General features: G+C 45.6%; 1 pseudogene; it reads right to left on the minus strand.

The window, feature by feature from the left end:
• Positions 1-5,238: 5,238 nt before the first annotated feature.
• Positions 5,239-10,799, minus strand: LOC136176355 (beta-defensin 103A-like; annotated as a pseudogene).
• Positions 10,800-16,595: the final 5,796 nt, after the last annotated feature.

Below are 16,595 nucleotides of genomic sequence, written 5' to 3' on the forward strand. Positions count from 1 at the left end.
CAGTTAATAGGCCAGAGTCAGGTAGCTGGTTTTTGGGTCTGGCAGTTTGTCCTGGTGGTTGGGTCCATTGTCCTTTGGGGATTTCCTGGCGACTTTCTTCCTGTAATACAGAAGGGGGAAAGCAAACCACTACGGGGTGGCTTCCAAAGAGAGTGTACCGTAAAGTTAAGCATCCACATGAGGTAACACAGAGCAAAGGAAGGGAGAAATTAAACTACAAGGGGAGGTTTATGATGGGATAGAGTTAAGTATCAGGATGTGGCTAGACTAAATTAAAGGATAATAGATGCAGATGTGACTCCTGCAGAAATGGAGGGCAATAGGTGCCGGATGTTGTTTGCATAATCGGTTAGTCTTCTGATAAGAAGAAACTTGGTTTTCAGTGCAGAGTGTAGGTTAGGAACAGTTAAAGTGGAGAAAGATGCAAAAAGGAAAAAAGAAAGGGAAAAAAAACTTTTCTTAATTCACTGCAACACAATCACACGCCAGTCTCATGGAATCAGTGGGACACGTGATGGGCAGATGGATGCTACGTTTCCTTTTATCAGAGACAGAGTGGGAGGATGATACTGCCACTGAACGCATCTCCCCAGCCGAGTATCACAAAGGCCCAGCAGTGGGGATCCCTTCACTGGGTTAAGAGGGACCTCCATCACTAAGTAACATCCCTCACTTAGTAACATCCATCCATCTCAGTGCAGGAGAGACACTGACCTGGCTTTTCACAAATGTTAAACCTAGGATGGAGCTTGCCATGCAGCTCTGAGTAAAACTCCAATCCCTTTTGAAATTGGGTAACCCGGGTGGACCCTGTCCTGAAGGAGCCCACAGAGCTTCAGTCCTGTTCAGGTCCCCTGCTGTGGCTCAGCATCTCTCATCTGAGGCCGTCAAAGCCATGGAGGCTGTCTCGAACAGACAGAGTCCCAGGCTGGCACCCAGGGATAGGAATTTTCTGATGGAAAATCAGTTGTCTTGATCATGATTCCCTCTGCTTTAGCTCTACATGATATTTGAGAGAGGTAGACATCATCTACTTATATATATATCATTATCTCTACAGATCCAACCAGTCCATCCTAAAGGAAATCAGTCCTGTGTGTTCATTGGAAGGACTGATGTTGAAGCTGAAACTCCATACTTTGGCCACCTCATGCAAAGTGTTGACTCACTGGAAAAGACCCTGATGCTGGGAGGGATTGGGGGCAGGAGGAGAAGGGGATGACAGAGGATGAGATGGCTGGATGGCATCACCAACTTGATGGATGTGAGTCTGGGTGAACTCCGGGAGTTGGTGATGGACAGGGAGGCCTTGCGTGCCTTTTTTCATGGGGTTGCAAAGAGTCAGACACGACTGAGTGACTGATCTGAACTGAACTGATACATAAGATATATATATGTATCTGTTTATTTATGGACCTTGCAGTCAAACTCTATGCTGCAGGGTTAATTTACATACAAACTCTAATACTACACTGGAGATAGAGGTGAGACTAAATCGTTGTCTACAGTGGCTCCTCTTGAAATGCTGTTTTTCAGGGGACTCTGCTTAATGTTATGTGACAGCTTGGATGGGAAGGGAGTTTGGGGGAGAATGGATACATGTATATGCATGGCTGAGTCTCTTTGCTGTCCACCTGAAACCATCACAACATTATTAGTCAGCTATGCTCCAATTCAAAGTGTTTTTTAAATGTAATTTTTAAAAATGCTGTTTTCCGGGACTTCTTTGATGGTCCAGTGGGTAAGACTGTACTCCCAAGCATAGCAGGTCAGGGAACTAGAACCCACATGCCAGAAACACAAACTGATGTAGCCTAAATAAGTAAACAAAATAAAAATTGGTGTGTTTTAATGATCTATGGTTTGCAGCACAGCAGATTTTTTTTTTTCCTAAGGAAGATGCAGATTTTTTTTTTCTTTTAAGGAAGATGTAGTTTAAGGAAGATGATGCAGTTTTATGTGTAAGACCGGGCATGAGTTTTCACAGAAGGAAGTTTCCAAAAGGCTTGCAGGGGGCCATGGTGAGTTTCAAGGGAGTTTCTTGCTACAGTTCCTCACTAGTGGGACATGGCCCTTGTAGGAATTCTCCAATTGCAGTGGCTTATTTTTCCTAGGCAAGATCTAAAGACGACTGCTTTGCAGAGATGTGAATCTGGAGATAAAGCCCAGGGGCATCTCTGTCCATCAGGGAAGGGTCCTGTTGCTTCAGCAAGGAGGTCACACACCCAAGAAACCATGGGGTGGCTCACCAGAATCCAGAGATGAGTTAATATAAGATAGAGGGAAGGGGTCATTGTAGGTAAAGTCTAAATGGATTATTAGTTTTCACAGGTTCAAAGCCAAAGAAGGCCATGTGGATCATGGTTGCTTCATGCCTGGGCTGAGAGGCAACTCAGGGTCTCATTCTTTAAAGGGAAGATAAATGCTTTGTCCCCAAACCTTTAAGCTCTGAGTATGAAATTGAGGCAGTGTCTTTCTGGGAGAGTGCATCACTTCCTCAGGCAAGAAGGGGTGTCCCAGTCCTACAGATACGGTTTTGAGAGCAAAGCCCTTCACATCTATGACTCCACAAACTCAGGTGGTGTCAGCATGGAGCCCTGGGTGTTAATGGTCAGAGGCCGTTGTTCCCAGTTCCCTTCTCCTGTGGATGGGGTGGGTGCCATGGCTTCTGATGGTCACCCGGGTCACACCCTGGTCACACCTGTCCTCAGAAAGGGACCAGGGCTGGGTCTAATGCTGTGCTCCCCCACTGACACTTTTGCTAATTTGTCTGTTTCTCCGCTTATTCCTATAAGTTTTCTTTAAGAATTTTAAACTTCCTTTGCTAAGTACATTCTGATTCGCTACTTATATGTATTCTTGATGAATTAAACATTTTATCATTAGGATAAGTACCCCTCTCTATATCTACTCCTTGTCCTAGAAGTTACTTAATTGTGTCCCATGCTTAACACTCAGTTGTGTCTCACGCTTTCTGACCCCATAGACTGTAGCCTGCCAGGCTCCTCTGTTCATGGGGATTCTGCAGGCAAGAACACTGGAGTGGGTTTCCATGCCCTCCTCCAGGGCATCTTCCCAAACCAGGAATCGAACCCAGGTCTCCCACATGGCAGGCAGATTCTTTACCATCTGAACCACCAGGAAGCCTGTTAATTAAGCATACACTCTCCTATGTTTTCTTTAAATTAATGTTTCCATAGCATATCTGTTGTCTCAACAGTAAGAATCTCCTGAGATGTAGGAGATGCAGAGACACGGTTTTGATCCCTGGGTGGGGAGAGTCCCTGGAGGAGGGCATGGCAACCCACTCCAGCTGTCTTGCCTGGATGATTGCATAGGGGTCTCAAGAGAGTTGGACACGACTGAGCGTCTAAACAACAGCAGCAGCATATCTGTTTCCATCCTTTCATTATTAACCCATTTCCCTTTATATATGGTATCTCAAGTGGGTTTATTACAGATAACTGATACTGATTCTTGATGTTTTTTTCTTCTCTACTGAAATGATCATCTCTTTCCTTAAGATAGTGTCTTGAATCTTAGCATCACAGCTTATCCCGTAAGGTGGATCCAACTTTCCACCTAGTATCATAGACTTCATTGTTTTAGAGCAGCTTTAGAATTGAATGAAAACCACAGAGTTTTCCCATATGCTTTTAGCAACTCCACAGTACACAGAGTGGCAGAGAGTCTTAGCACACAGGCACACAGCCCTGATCCTGATTCCCGTTGCTGGTTTTCTGTCCAGAAGTGAAGATGTCTGCACTCTCTGAATTTTGACCCCACTTCTTCGACTCAGGAGAATTGTTGGTCTGTTTGGGTTCTTGTTCCCTATGCTTTAGGCCTGGAAATCTGTAGAGGCTGGAGATGCCATAAGTGTCACTTGACTTGTTTTCTTTTCTTTTTTTATTAATGGTTGAGCACAGAATTTAAAAATTTTAATTAGCAAATTCATTAATTTGGGTGCCCTGAACCTTAATCACGGCAGGCAGAATCCAGTTGCAGCATGTGGTATCTAGTTCCCTGACCAGGGGTGGACCCAGGCCCCCTGCATTGGGAGCACAGAATCCAAGCCCCTGACCGGTGGGGAAGTCCCTCACCTCACCTGTTTTCTACTCTCCTCAATTATGGTCCTGCATTGCTTGTGCCAGAGTCTGAATCAATGGTTTCCCAGGTTTTGCCTGGTTCCTTAGTTGTTTACTGGAGAAGGGCAGCATACAGTCCCATCAGGCCGTGTTTTTTTTTTTTTTTTTTTTTTTTAATTCTGAATTGTGGGGTCCAACGTCTTGTCTTTGAGTGTTTGCCCTTTCTTCCTGAGAACTCAGTTCCTTGACTGGGGGCTCTTGTTGGGGGTGATGGGCTTGCCACCACATTCACTGGAATCATTCTGTATCAACCTTCAGAGACCACTGAATAGTTACAGAGCCTTGGAGTGTACTTCAGCTCTCATAAGGGAGGACATGGCAACCCACTGCCGTATTTTTGCCTGAAGAATCTTATGGACAGAGGAGCCTGGTGGGTCCCAGTCCATGGGGTCACAATAAACACTTGTTGAGCAGGTTTTGTGTGAAAACAATTGGGCCAGGAGTGATTAAATGATGAAGTGCCCTTCAAAATCCTGCAGCCAAATATGGAGATTGGAAATATACAAATGTAGTGAATGTAAAAAATCAAGCAGGACTCAGAGATGCAACACTCAGATGAGAAACCTTTTAAAAGGAAAGATCATATTTGTTGGGGAAACAAAGATGTTTTTAAGAAGGAGGTAGAATTTGAGGTGCCCCTGAGAGATGGGTTTGGAGACATAGCTGGAGGAGAGATTTTATCCAGGCCTGAGGTCAGTCAGAACAGAGACAAGACTGAGAGGAAAGCTGAAGTCAAGGTCGAGGAGGAGCCAGGTTCCCCGTGGCTCTGAGCTGGAAAGTGCTCAGAAGGACCTGGGAAGACCCTCAGGGATGCCCTGAAGTTTCAGAGATGGATTTGGTGGGGAGATGCTATGAGAGATGGACAGAATGCACAGCTCAGATGGGTGACAGAAGGCAAAGGAAGTGTTTCAGAAAGAACAAGTGGTCCAGTGTCACTGTGGGATGACAGTTGTGAAAGAGGAATACAATCTGACAATCTTTGGAACCTCAGTTTTGACCCTCTCGTGGCTTCCTCTAGGGATTATAGTTTATTTGAATTAAAGGGGTGTCATTAACACTTTTTAAGTTGCCTATTTGGTAACAAGCAGCACAATAAACAGAATGTTAAAAGATAATCATGAAAATAATCAAGCTTCTAATTTTTTGTAAAAAGTCTTTGATTTGGCTTCTGGAGTCTTCAAGGAGGCAATTTCACACTATGCAACTTTCTCCTGGTGTTTCTGGATTTTTCATTTCTTCTTCCGGCAGCATGTTCGGCCACTCAAGGAACAGCTGGCTATCTGTTCCTCGTTTGGAAGGCAGCCGATCAGAGCACAACGGCCCCTTCTTTTTTGCAGTAATACCTTTGTAACCCGCTTATGATTCCGCCATTGCCTGCAGTGAAGAAACGGAGCACACGGAAGGTTTTAGGAAGGCCGAGGTGCAAGTCCAAGGCTTTTGAAATCTCTCTAATAAGTTATCTGTTGCCATTCTCTGTTCTTGTATGTCTTTTTCCTCTTTCTTTACCATCTGGAGTAAAGAATATGTTGGGGCTAGCTACTAACAATGATTCTGTGGGTTCAGCTCAGCTGAGAAAGTGGCGTGACCGTGGCAGCCCCTTTGTGAACTGACACCTGGGAGGCAGGGGCCACGATGGTCCCCCGGGTCCTTAAGGGCCCTAAAGACTATACCTCTGACTGCTAAGCTAATAAAAGGGAACCTGTGCTTCTGTCCTCAGATTAAGTTCCTTTTCTCCTGTTGGTATTAAGATTTATAAAATAAATAAATAAAGATTTACATCACTTTCTTCCTGTCTCATGAACAGGTATAACAGTCCTCCCATGGAGGGATGGTTTGTGAGCTAAATAGTCTCTTAAGAGTGAATCAGAAGGGCTGGAGACCCTCCTTTGAGCTTCTTGATGATCTTTGTCAAAAAAAAAAAAAACAAACGAAAAGCTGGTAATGTCTAGTTCCCAAGCAATAAACCTCCTTTATCTAAAATTCCCAAATGAGTGGAGAGAGCTGACTCTGGCTGACAAGTTCTCAATCCATTCAGCCCTGTCATTTACCAGCATATCTTACCTGGAACTGGCAGCAGGAACAAGAAGAGCAACACAAAGAGAAGTTAGTAGACCCTTACGGCTGGCTGGCTTCCCAGCTGAGACTGGACAGGACGGTGTGCTCGTTCACTTTATAGAGGCTCCAGGTCCGCAGCCATAGGGAGAAACATTCAGCAGCTGCAATGCCTGTACTATTGCAGTGATGACAATATGATGTATTTCCTGATGCTTCATGCCAAGGTCCATTACAAAGCAGACCACGCCCATTCCCCCCAGGAGTTAGTTACAAACCTCTGAGAGACTCAGAGCCTGTTGTGAGCACAGGCCTGTTCTGATGCCTCTGAGCTCTGGGTCCTGGTGTAGCGCTAGCTCATGTCTGACTGTCTGAGACGGGAAAGACCTGCCCACTCCTGGATGCAGTCCTGGGGCATGTGACTGGGAGCTCACTTGTGCCCACTGTGGTCTTCTAAGCTTTTGCCTTCTTCCTAAAGTCCTGGGAAAGCCTGAGCCCCATCAGTTCAGTACAAGGCTGGTATATTCAGAATCTAGGTATAGACTGGGGCTGGGTCATGCCCTGAGCCTGCATGGATATGCGCGTAAATGGAATCAGCTTTTAAGTAGTGTGAGAAGGAAAGGAAAGTGGGCTGCATTCCAGAGACTGTGTCCTGTGTCCTTGGCCTGTGATGGAGTGCGGCATTTCAGGTCAAACATAGCTTATTCTTTACTGCAGTCTGAAAACCACCAAATTCGTGAGTCAGGAAGATGTCTGACATTTCCCTTCAGGGCTGGGGCCCTTAATCGCCAGCACGAGAGTCCTGAGAACGCCTTCCTCGACAACAGGACCAGCAGCGCCCTCGGTGGTGGCTGCTCCTTGGGGGTGGGTTCTGATCAAAGCACCTGATCCCTCACGAGTGGGTGTCATTTAAGCAAGAATCAACTTTGGCTCTTTTTAGATCCTATGATCTGGAGGCACTGTCACTACAGCACAGCCTGGAGCATGCTGTCACCTGAGGATGGCTGCAGGGAAAATGCAGGAGACCCAGTTTAACTTGGATTTCAGGTGATCAACAAACAATCTGGTAGGATAAGTATGTCCCAAGTGATTCAGAGATCACACTCAAGCTAAAGTACTTGTTGTTTATATACACAAATATATAAATTTATATATATATATATAATATATAAACAAATCTATAAATGTGTTGTTTATATAATTCAGTAAGTAAATTTGTTTTTTGGGATTGTTGAATACTTAATAAAAACATGGTCTTTGGAATCAAACCCACTTGGGCTTGAGTTAAAGTCCTCCCTACACATAACTTGCACGAGTTTTTTTTTTTTTTTAACATTTATTTTTATTAGTTGGAGGCTAATTACCTTACAATATTGTAGTGGTATTTGTCATACTTTGACATGAATCAGCCATGGATTTATATGTATTCCCCATCCCGATCCCCCCTCCCACCTCCCTCTCTACCCGATCCCTCTGGGTCTTCCCAGTGCACCAGGCCCGAGCTCTTGTCTCATGCATCCAACCTGGGCTGGTGATCTGTTTCACCCTAGATAATATACATGTTTTGATGCTGTTCTCTCGAAACATCCCACCCTCGCCTTCTCCCACAGAGTCCAAAAGTCTGTTCTGTACATCTGTGTCTCTTTATCTGTTTTGCATATAGGGTTCTCATTACCATCTTTCTAAATTCCATATATATGTGTTAGTATACTGAAATGGTCTTTATTTTCTGGCTTACATCACTCGGTGTAATGGGCTCCAGTTTCATCCATCTCATTAGAACAGATTCAAATGAATTCTTTTTAATGCCTGAGTAATATTCCATGCTGTATATGTACCACAGCTTCCTTATCCATTCATCTGCTGATGGGCATCTAGGTTGCTTCTATGTCCTGGCTATTATAAAGAATGCTGTGATGAATATTGGGGTGCACGTGTCTCTTTCAGACTGGTTTCCTCAGTTTATAAGCCCAGGAGTGGGATTGCTGGTTCATATGGCAGTTCTATTTCCAGTTTTTTAAGAAATCTCCACACTGTTCTCCGTAGTGGCTGTACTAGTTTGCATTCCCACCAACAGTGTAAGAGGGTTCCTTTTTCTCCACACCCTCTCCAGCATTTATTGTGTGTAGACTTTTGGATAGGAGCCATCCTGAATGGCGTGTAATGGTACCTCATTGTGGTTTAGTTGCAGGATATAAAATTAACACACAGAAATCCCTTGCGTTCCTATACACTAACAATGACAAAACAGAAAGAGAAATTAAGGAAACAATACCATTCACCATTGCAAGAAAAAGAATAAAATACTTAGGAGTATATCTACCTAAAGAAACAAAAGACCTATACATAGAAAATTATAAAACACTGATGAAAGAAATCAAAGAGGACACAAACAGATGGAGAAATATACCATGTTCATGGATTAGAAGAATCAATATTGTCAAAATAGCTATACTGCCCAAAGCAATCTATAGATTCAATGCAATCCCTATCAAGCTACCAATGGTATTTCTCACAGAACCTGCACGACTTTGAACAAGTTACCTTATTTCTAAGTCCCAGCTGAAAAACGGGGTTAAAAACACCTATCCCATAAATAGTGCTGGGAGGAATACATTTGGGATAAGATATTAAAAGTTTTGGTGTCTCAGTAAAGAGGAGGTGGTCAATATAATTTGCTATTACTATTAGTGTTACTGTTAATCACATGAAATGATTTGGAACCTGTAAACTCTCCTGTAAATGTTATCTATCAGCTTTACAATTTACGGACTTACTACCAACTAGTTAAGGGCAAACATGGGAGACTATTTTTCACTTTAAGCTTCTCTTTCCTTATTTGAAAAATGGAGCATATTGTATATGCATGCTTCTTTCAGATATATTATTCAGTTGCTATATATTTCAGCATATCACTGAATGAGGAATCAACCTGACTTTCCCTACTCCAGGCTCCAAGTTTGGAGCCAGCTTAGCCACCGGTTAGCTGGTGTCGTCTGGATAACACATATGAGTAAAAGGTAGAGAAGGCACAGAAGCCTCATGATGGAAGAGGAGCTTTCTGGATTCCAGGTCGACCCAACAGTGTCTGATGGCACACCTGAATTGGGCAGGCGATCTGGGAAAGAGTTTGACCAACAGGTAGAGAGAAAGGACTTGTATTCCGACTGGTGGTGGTACTGTGCTCAGTCTGGTTGGACTCTTTGCAACCCTGGGGAATGTAGCCTACTAGGTTCCTCTGTTTATGGAATCTTCCAGGCAAGAGTACTGGAGTGGGTTGCCATTTCCTACTCCAGGGGATCTTGCTGATCCAGGGATCGGATCTGGGTCTCCTGGGTTTCCTTACCACTGCATCACCTGGGAAATCCCTACTAGAGATATTCAGTTATGGCCTGGGAGTAATTTGAGGGTGTCTCAACTGTGGACTCAGGGTCCCAGACCCAAGTGTCTCCCTTTTGTAAAGGAAGAGGTTTGTAGGAAGTCAGGGTTTCCACATTGGTTGTCACTTCTCCTTATGGCTCTGAGGTTTGGGGTTTTTTTTAGTTTTTGTTTTTGTTTTTTTGAGAAATATCATTAAAATTTCATTCTGTTAACAAATTATTCATTTATTTATTCAGCTTTTTGCATATCTCTGCATTTGTCTCTTTATCCTTTGAGAATAAGTACTGCCCCCCCCCCCCGCCACACACACACACACAACTTTTGCAATTAAAAAGCAAAAAGAATTTTGGAAACAGAAATGATCTTCTCTCCTTTTGCACTCTCAACATATTTCTTGCTACCATTTCCAGAGAGACTGATCCATCCTAAGCAAGCTTACTAGGTCATCTCTTGAACAGACCACAGCCAGGTGAGGCTTCATAGGCTAGAGTATTTCTTACTACAGGTATTATGTCAACATATTCTTAAGTTAAAAGCATAGAAGGGTACTAGCTGTGGGGCTTCCCAGGTGGTCTTAGTGCTACAGAGCCCACCTGCCAATGCAAGAGATGCAGCTTTGATCTCTGGGTCAGCAAGATCCCCTGGATGTCAAATAACTCACTCCACTGCTCTTCTCTGGGAAATCCCATGGCCAGAGCAGCCTGATGGGCTGTAGTCCGTGGGGTTGGAAGGAGTTGGACATGACTGAATAACTCAGCACACACGCACACCGGGTAAATAACTGAAATTTTTCTCCATCTCTTCCTTCTCTCCATCTCAGTTTTGCTTTATAGTGTTCATATCTCTCTTTTTCTTTATATGTAAGTATCTAAAGCAACAAGTCCTGTTTTCTTATCTCAGCTTTGAACAGAGCCAGGCATAGAGCAGGTAGTCAGTCAAAAGTCTGTATGAACAGGTCCTATTATGGAAACGTCAACCTATGGGTGAATGAATAAATGGATGAATGGAGGGAATCAGGGAGAGAAGGAGGGAAGGAGAAAAGGAAGGAAGGCTCAGGCATTATCCTTAGAGTTTTGAGGGTCTGGAGAGAACCCATTAAGTTGCTTTATGCCAAAGTGTTCTTGAGCACAAGCACCCACTCAGACATTCCCAACATAACGGATCAAAGCTTGTCATAATACATCATGGTCTCTAGCCTTCACTCACCCGCCTCTCCTCCATCTTACTTGAACTGTATGTTCTGACTCTTTTCTCTCTGTCCTGAGGCAACTTAACAATAAAATCTTTTCACTTAATTTTTTCATCAGCATTTGAATCTTTCAGTAAGTAGAGATTTATTTTTTTTAGTGACCTCAACCTAAAAATAGAATGAGTGCTTGCAGTAAGCTGTTTCAATAAGTCTTACCTAATGCTAAAGAATAGCTGTGAGGGTTTTAGTTCATTGGCCTCAGCAACAGTACTTTCATAATAGAAAAGAAAGCATAAACTAAAAAGCATTGGGTCACATTTCTCTCTTGTACTCTTATACGGAAAGCGATCCTTTACACTGACTCCCTAAATGTTATGCAGCTATTCCCACCCCTTCTTCAACCATGGATGTCTCTCTCTCTCCTGACAAATTACCTTACAATTGGCCTCTCCGCCCTTCTCGGGTGGACTGCGGCCCGTCCACTCAGGCAGAGATACCCGAGAGCCCCTCTCCATTGCCACACAATGAGGGGCAGGTCAACAAAGGGCAGAGGAAGGACTGAGTGAGGTCACACAGGATGCCTCGTGATCCCTGCTGGCAGGAGTCATCCTGGGGGAGAGGGGTGGGACCAGCCAGAGTTGATGGTACCAACTGCCCTGAGAGTGATGAGAGGAAGTGGGGGCTGCAGACACTCCTTCTGAAGAGTTTTGCTGAAATGCTAAGTGCAAAGAAGACCGAGCTCATGATTGCTATCATGTCAATGAAGAACTGTTTCCTTGTTTTAGGTTTTATTTTTTTAAATGCTGGCATTTGGGGAGTGTTTTTTGTTTGTCTGTTTTGGAAATTTTGGCCTCTTCTTTAGCATGTGGAATCTTAGTTTCACAACCAGGGATGGAATCCAGCCCCCTACATTGGCAGCATGAAGTCTTTAACAACTGGACGGCCGGGTCAATCCCTGCTGTTAGTTTTTTGTTTTTGTTTTTTCCTGCTGTTAGTTTATATAGATGCAGTGCTACTGCTGCTAAGTTGCTTCAGTCGTGTCTGACTCTGTGCGACCCATAGATGGCAGACCACCAGGCTGCCTCGTCCCTGGGTTTTCCCAGGCAAGAACACTGGAGTGGGTTGCCATGTCCTTCTCCTGTGTATGAAAGTGAAAAGTGAAGGTGAAGTCGCTCAGTCGTGTTCGACTCTCAGCGACCCCACATATTGCAGCCTACCAGGCTCCTCCATCCATGGGATTTTCCAGGCATGAGTACTGGAGTGGGGTGCCATTGCATTCTCCATAGATTGAGTAGATGGAGGCAAGAGGTGGAGCTGATTTGGGCCTCACCCACAAGTAAGCAAGAGAAATGAGATCCAGGACCCAGGTGGAACGGATGTCTATCGACCAGAGCAGGAACCTGTTTGGTTCATGAGTCACATGGAAAAGCCATCCTCTTCTTGGTGCTGAAATGAGAAGAGCATTCCTCCCACGCAAGAGTCCAACACGACACTCAGAAATGTTATGGCAATAAAACATCAGCAGATACATTTAGAATATAACTTTAAAAGTTAAGCAAAAATTAAAAATTGAAATCCCAATAAAGAATATGATAAAAGTTTCATAAACAGTACTACCTAACCACACTCAATATCAGATAAACTTTCCATGATAAAAAAATTAAAAATAAAGGATTAAAGGATATAGATATATGAGGTGTAAGACTGAGTCCCAAATACAAACTTTGAGATGAAAAAGTTTGTCAGATGAACCATGGGCATTTCTGTGAAAAAAGAAATATAAAGCTGAGCAAAACGTTGACAGCTGTTATCATTTTTTTCCTACATTAAGCACACAGGTTTGTCTCTTTTGAGCTCCTAATTTTAGGCTGAAGGCATTATTTTAAGCGATTGCTGTATTGATTTCCTGTCATAGCTTCACAAATAGCCACCAGCTAAGTGGCTTAAAGGAACACATACTTGTTATTGTGGTTCTGAGGATCCAAAGTCCCAAATGGGTCTCGCTGGCTTCAAATCCCGGTGTCAGCAGGATGCTGTTCCTTCTGGAGGCTTCCTTCCTTTTCACGCTTAGAGGCTGCCTGCCCTCCTTGGCTTATGGCCCCCCTCCGTGTCAATGCAAGCCGGGGCTGGTTTAGGCTCTCAGCGCACATCTCTCTGACACTGAGCTGCATCCCTCGTCCACATCGAAGGCTCCTGTAAGGAGATGGCATTGGGCACAGTCAGTTAATCCATGTCATTTCCCTATCTTAAGGGCCAATGACTAGGTAGCATAATTCCACCTGTGCTGGAATTCTCACTTGTCGTGTGTCTGCCCTTTCAGGCTACTAAAACAGAAACACCAAAGGCTAGATGATGCTTTTTTTACATTTTATTTTTTAATTGAAGGATGACTGCTTTATAGAATTTTGAGGTTTTCTGTCATACATCAACAAGAATCATCCACGGTTCACCTATGTCCCCTCCCTCCCGAAACTTCGTCCCATCTCCTTCCCCATCCCACGCTTCCAGCTGGTCGCAGAGCCCCTGTCAGAGTGCCCTGAGTGATACAGCTAATTCCCGCTGGGTATCTATTTCACATGTGGTATTGTAATAGGTGGCTTATTAACAACAGACCTTTTACTTCTCAGATTTGGAGGCTGGGAGCTCCAAGATCAAGACAGAGCAGGTGGTTGTTGTACGACGGTCTTTTCCCTGTGTCCTCAGAGGGCACAAGGGTGAGCAATCTCTCTGGGGTCTCTTTCATAAAGGCTCTCATTCCAACCAGGAGGGTCCCACCCTCATGACCAAATCACCTCCCAAAGGCCCTGTGTCCTAACACCATCCCCTGGTGACCTCAGCTTGCACTGAGGGAAGAGTTAGTGTGAAGACCAGAGAGCTGCTCACACATACCGCCTGCACCAGCCAGGCTCTTGGTTTAACTGGCAAACCCTCTGAAGAAACTGCAGGCAGGCTGAGGTCCGCGTGCTCACCCTGCCCTGGCGGGCTCTGAGTTCCATGCTGTGCTGTCTTCACTGAATTGTGCTTCCACAGGACTGGTTTTTCCATCACATTTAGTTGGATCGTATCATGTCCACACAGAGAGACATACTTTGTCCATGTCAACTGTGTCATTCAACTGATGACAGTTGGTGAAGCTATGTCTCGGCTCAAAGCCCGGCACATCCAGGAATAGGACAAGTCCATGCCTATATAGGCCTTCCAGCCCAAAAGGGAACCGGAAGTGTATCCACGTGTGCACAAGGCAGGGGTAAGAAGCATAAACCAGACGGAAGTGATGGCTGCCGGGGGACATAGGAGGGGGTTTCCTACTGACCTGGTGTTCTGGTGATTCTGGACCCCTGGGGTACATGTTTGAGGGGAGACGAGGGGCAGGCCACTGTGCCCTGGGCTGGAAGCAGGAAGGGCAGCAGACAGAGGATCTGGGGAAGGTCAGGCCCCCGAGGAACAGGGGGATCAGAGCACCCACCACCATCCCCCCTGGTTCCTATAAGGAGCTCAGAGAGCATCCTCAGGGATTTGGGAATTCGCCTGGGATCAGACACCACACAACCACCTCAGTGACCAGTGGGCAATTCTTTAATTTTGAACAAAATTTATTCTGGTTTAAATTTTAGATGCTCTGTCAAAGGGTGCCTTTTCTGACTCCGCATCGGTCCCGGCAACCTCTTTGCCTTCTTTTATCTCCTTCTGCAGCATTTTACTCGGGGCCAGAAACAGAGGCCAATCTGTCTCAAGCTTCCAGGGCACCCATTTGGCACACAGATGCCTCTATTCAAACGGCAGCTTATACCACTTCTTATTCGTTGAGTAAATCCTAGAAAGAGAATGAGAGGGAAAAAAATGTGTCAGCAGGAAAAGCGGCATCTCGAGAAGGGCAGCTGTGTGCCCTCTAGCGAGGCCCTGGGGCTTTCTGTGCTGAGATGCGGACACGGCCTCGTGACAACAGGATGTGAGTCCAGGACACCGTGGACCAGTTTCCAGACAGACGCTGACCCTGCCCGGGCTCCGGTGGACCCTCATGTTTCCAGAAGCAGAGGCTGAGGGACTGGGGCATTAGGAGGGCAGTTGTGTGCGGGGTCAGCTCCACCACGAGGGCAAAGACCAGGAAGCTCTGCTACATCCACCTTCTGGCCAGGAGTCAGAAGAGGCCTGCAGGCATCTATTTTCACTGTTTAGTGTTCCAACACAAGGAGTCAGTCAAGAAGTCGAGTTGAGATAGGAGGAAAAGATGCAGCTGAAACTGTAAGAACTGTTTAAAGATAACTTACTCTCAATGTAACTGACAACTGAAACTGATAATGGTTCGAAAAAAACAGTTTTGTATCATTGTCTCTACTGACTCAGATCTCTCAGCGCTGGAGGGAGTCAGCCCCTCTCCTCCTTCCTTTGTGGTTTACTCCGGATCAGTGGCCTTCCGGCTTTCCTCATAGGCTCTCCTCATCCCTTTGTGATTTCCTCCTATTCATTGGCCTTCCCGCTTCCCACACAGCCTTCCTCCTCCCTTTGTGGTTTCTTCCTGACCAACGGCCTATCCGCTTTCCTCACAGGCTCTCCTCCTCCCTTTGTGGTTTCATCCTGACCAGCGGTTTTCCCGCTTTCCTCACAGGCTCTCCTCCTCCCTTTGTGGTTTCTTCCTGACCAGCTGCCTTTCAATCTCCGTCACACGCCTTTTTCCCCCTGACCACAAGGCACCTCTGGACCTTCTAGTCCCCAACAGGGATTGAACCCGGGCCCCGGGCACTGAGCGGCCGTCATCCTTACACCCCTGGCCTCTCTCCCTGCCACTGTGTAAAGTTGGGTTACAGTCATAAACAACACTGATAGACAAGGGCTTTTCAACTTCATTTTGACATCTGATCAGATGTCAGGTCTCAGTCTCCGCATCCTCTCTCTCCCTCCTTCCGTCCTTCCTTTTTCCTACACATTTTCATCCTATTTCTGGAAATATCAAGGGCAAGATGAAAATTAGACATCCGATCGTGCACAGTGCTTTGGATGTGCTGCCTCCCAGCTGAGGAGCGAGGGTCGCATCGTTAACGACGTGTCCAGGAGGACCTTCCTGCTGAGGAGAGTCAGCACAGAGCGTCCCAAGGGCAGCTCCCAACGCCCAGGCTCGGCCTGACTCGCCTCTGGACTTCTCTGGTTGCCCAGAGCCACCATCCTTCTAGTAGAAAGATTTATAAAGTGACATTCTGGTCTTCTGTCATGGGACAAAATCAAATTTCTTGCTTTTATGAAAAAGAAAAAAAGAGAGTCACTCAAAAGAGGCATCTTCTGTTTCCTCCTCATGAAACCAATGAGGAGACGGGCTCAGAAGGTTTGACTTGCTAGAGTGGCTTAGAAACAGCCAGGAACTTTGCAGGGCGGTTCTCAGACCCTCCTGCTACTAAGGACTCAGCGCTGGCTTCTCAGAAGCATCACAGACGGTGGGTTTAGTCTGACCCCGCGTAAATGAGAGTGGCAGGACAGAAGAGGGCAGAAACAGGAGAGAGAGCCAGCGGCTCCCCAAGGGGCTCTCAGGAGCTCACCTGACCCAGCAGACAGGACCAGGAAGAGGAGCGCGAGCAGCAGGCAATGGAGACTCATGCTGGCGGCCGGAGCTCTGGGGCTGACGCTGGAACAGAGGCTGCGCTTGCCGCTTTATGAAGGTCCCAGGTTTCGAGAGGAATTCCGCACTGGCTGTGTATTTGGTTCTTATGAACTGGTTAACTGAGCCTCTATCTGTGTGTCCTGGGAGTGGCCTTTATAGCACAGAGCAGGGTGAGTCACTCTTATGCTAATGAGGCTGTTGAAAACCCCAGAAAAAGCTTTCCTGCTGCCCTTTTGAC

Source organism: Muntiacus reevesi, chromosome 10 (genome assembly GCF_963930625.1).
Source record: "Muntiacus reevesi chromosome 10, mMunRee1.1, whole genome shotgun sequence".
Lineage (NCBI taxonomy): Eukaryota > Metazoa > Chordata > Mammalia > Artiodactyla > Cervidae > Muntiacus > Muntiacus reevesi.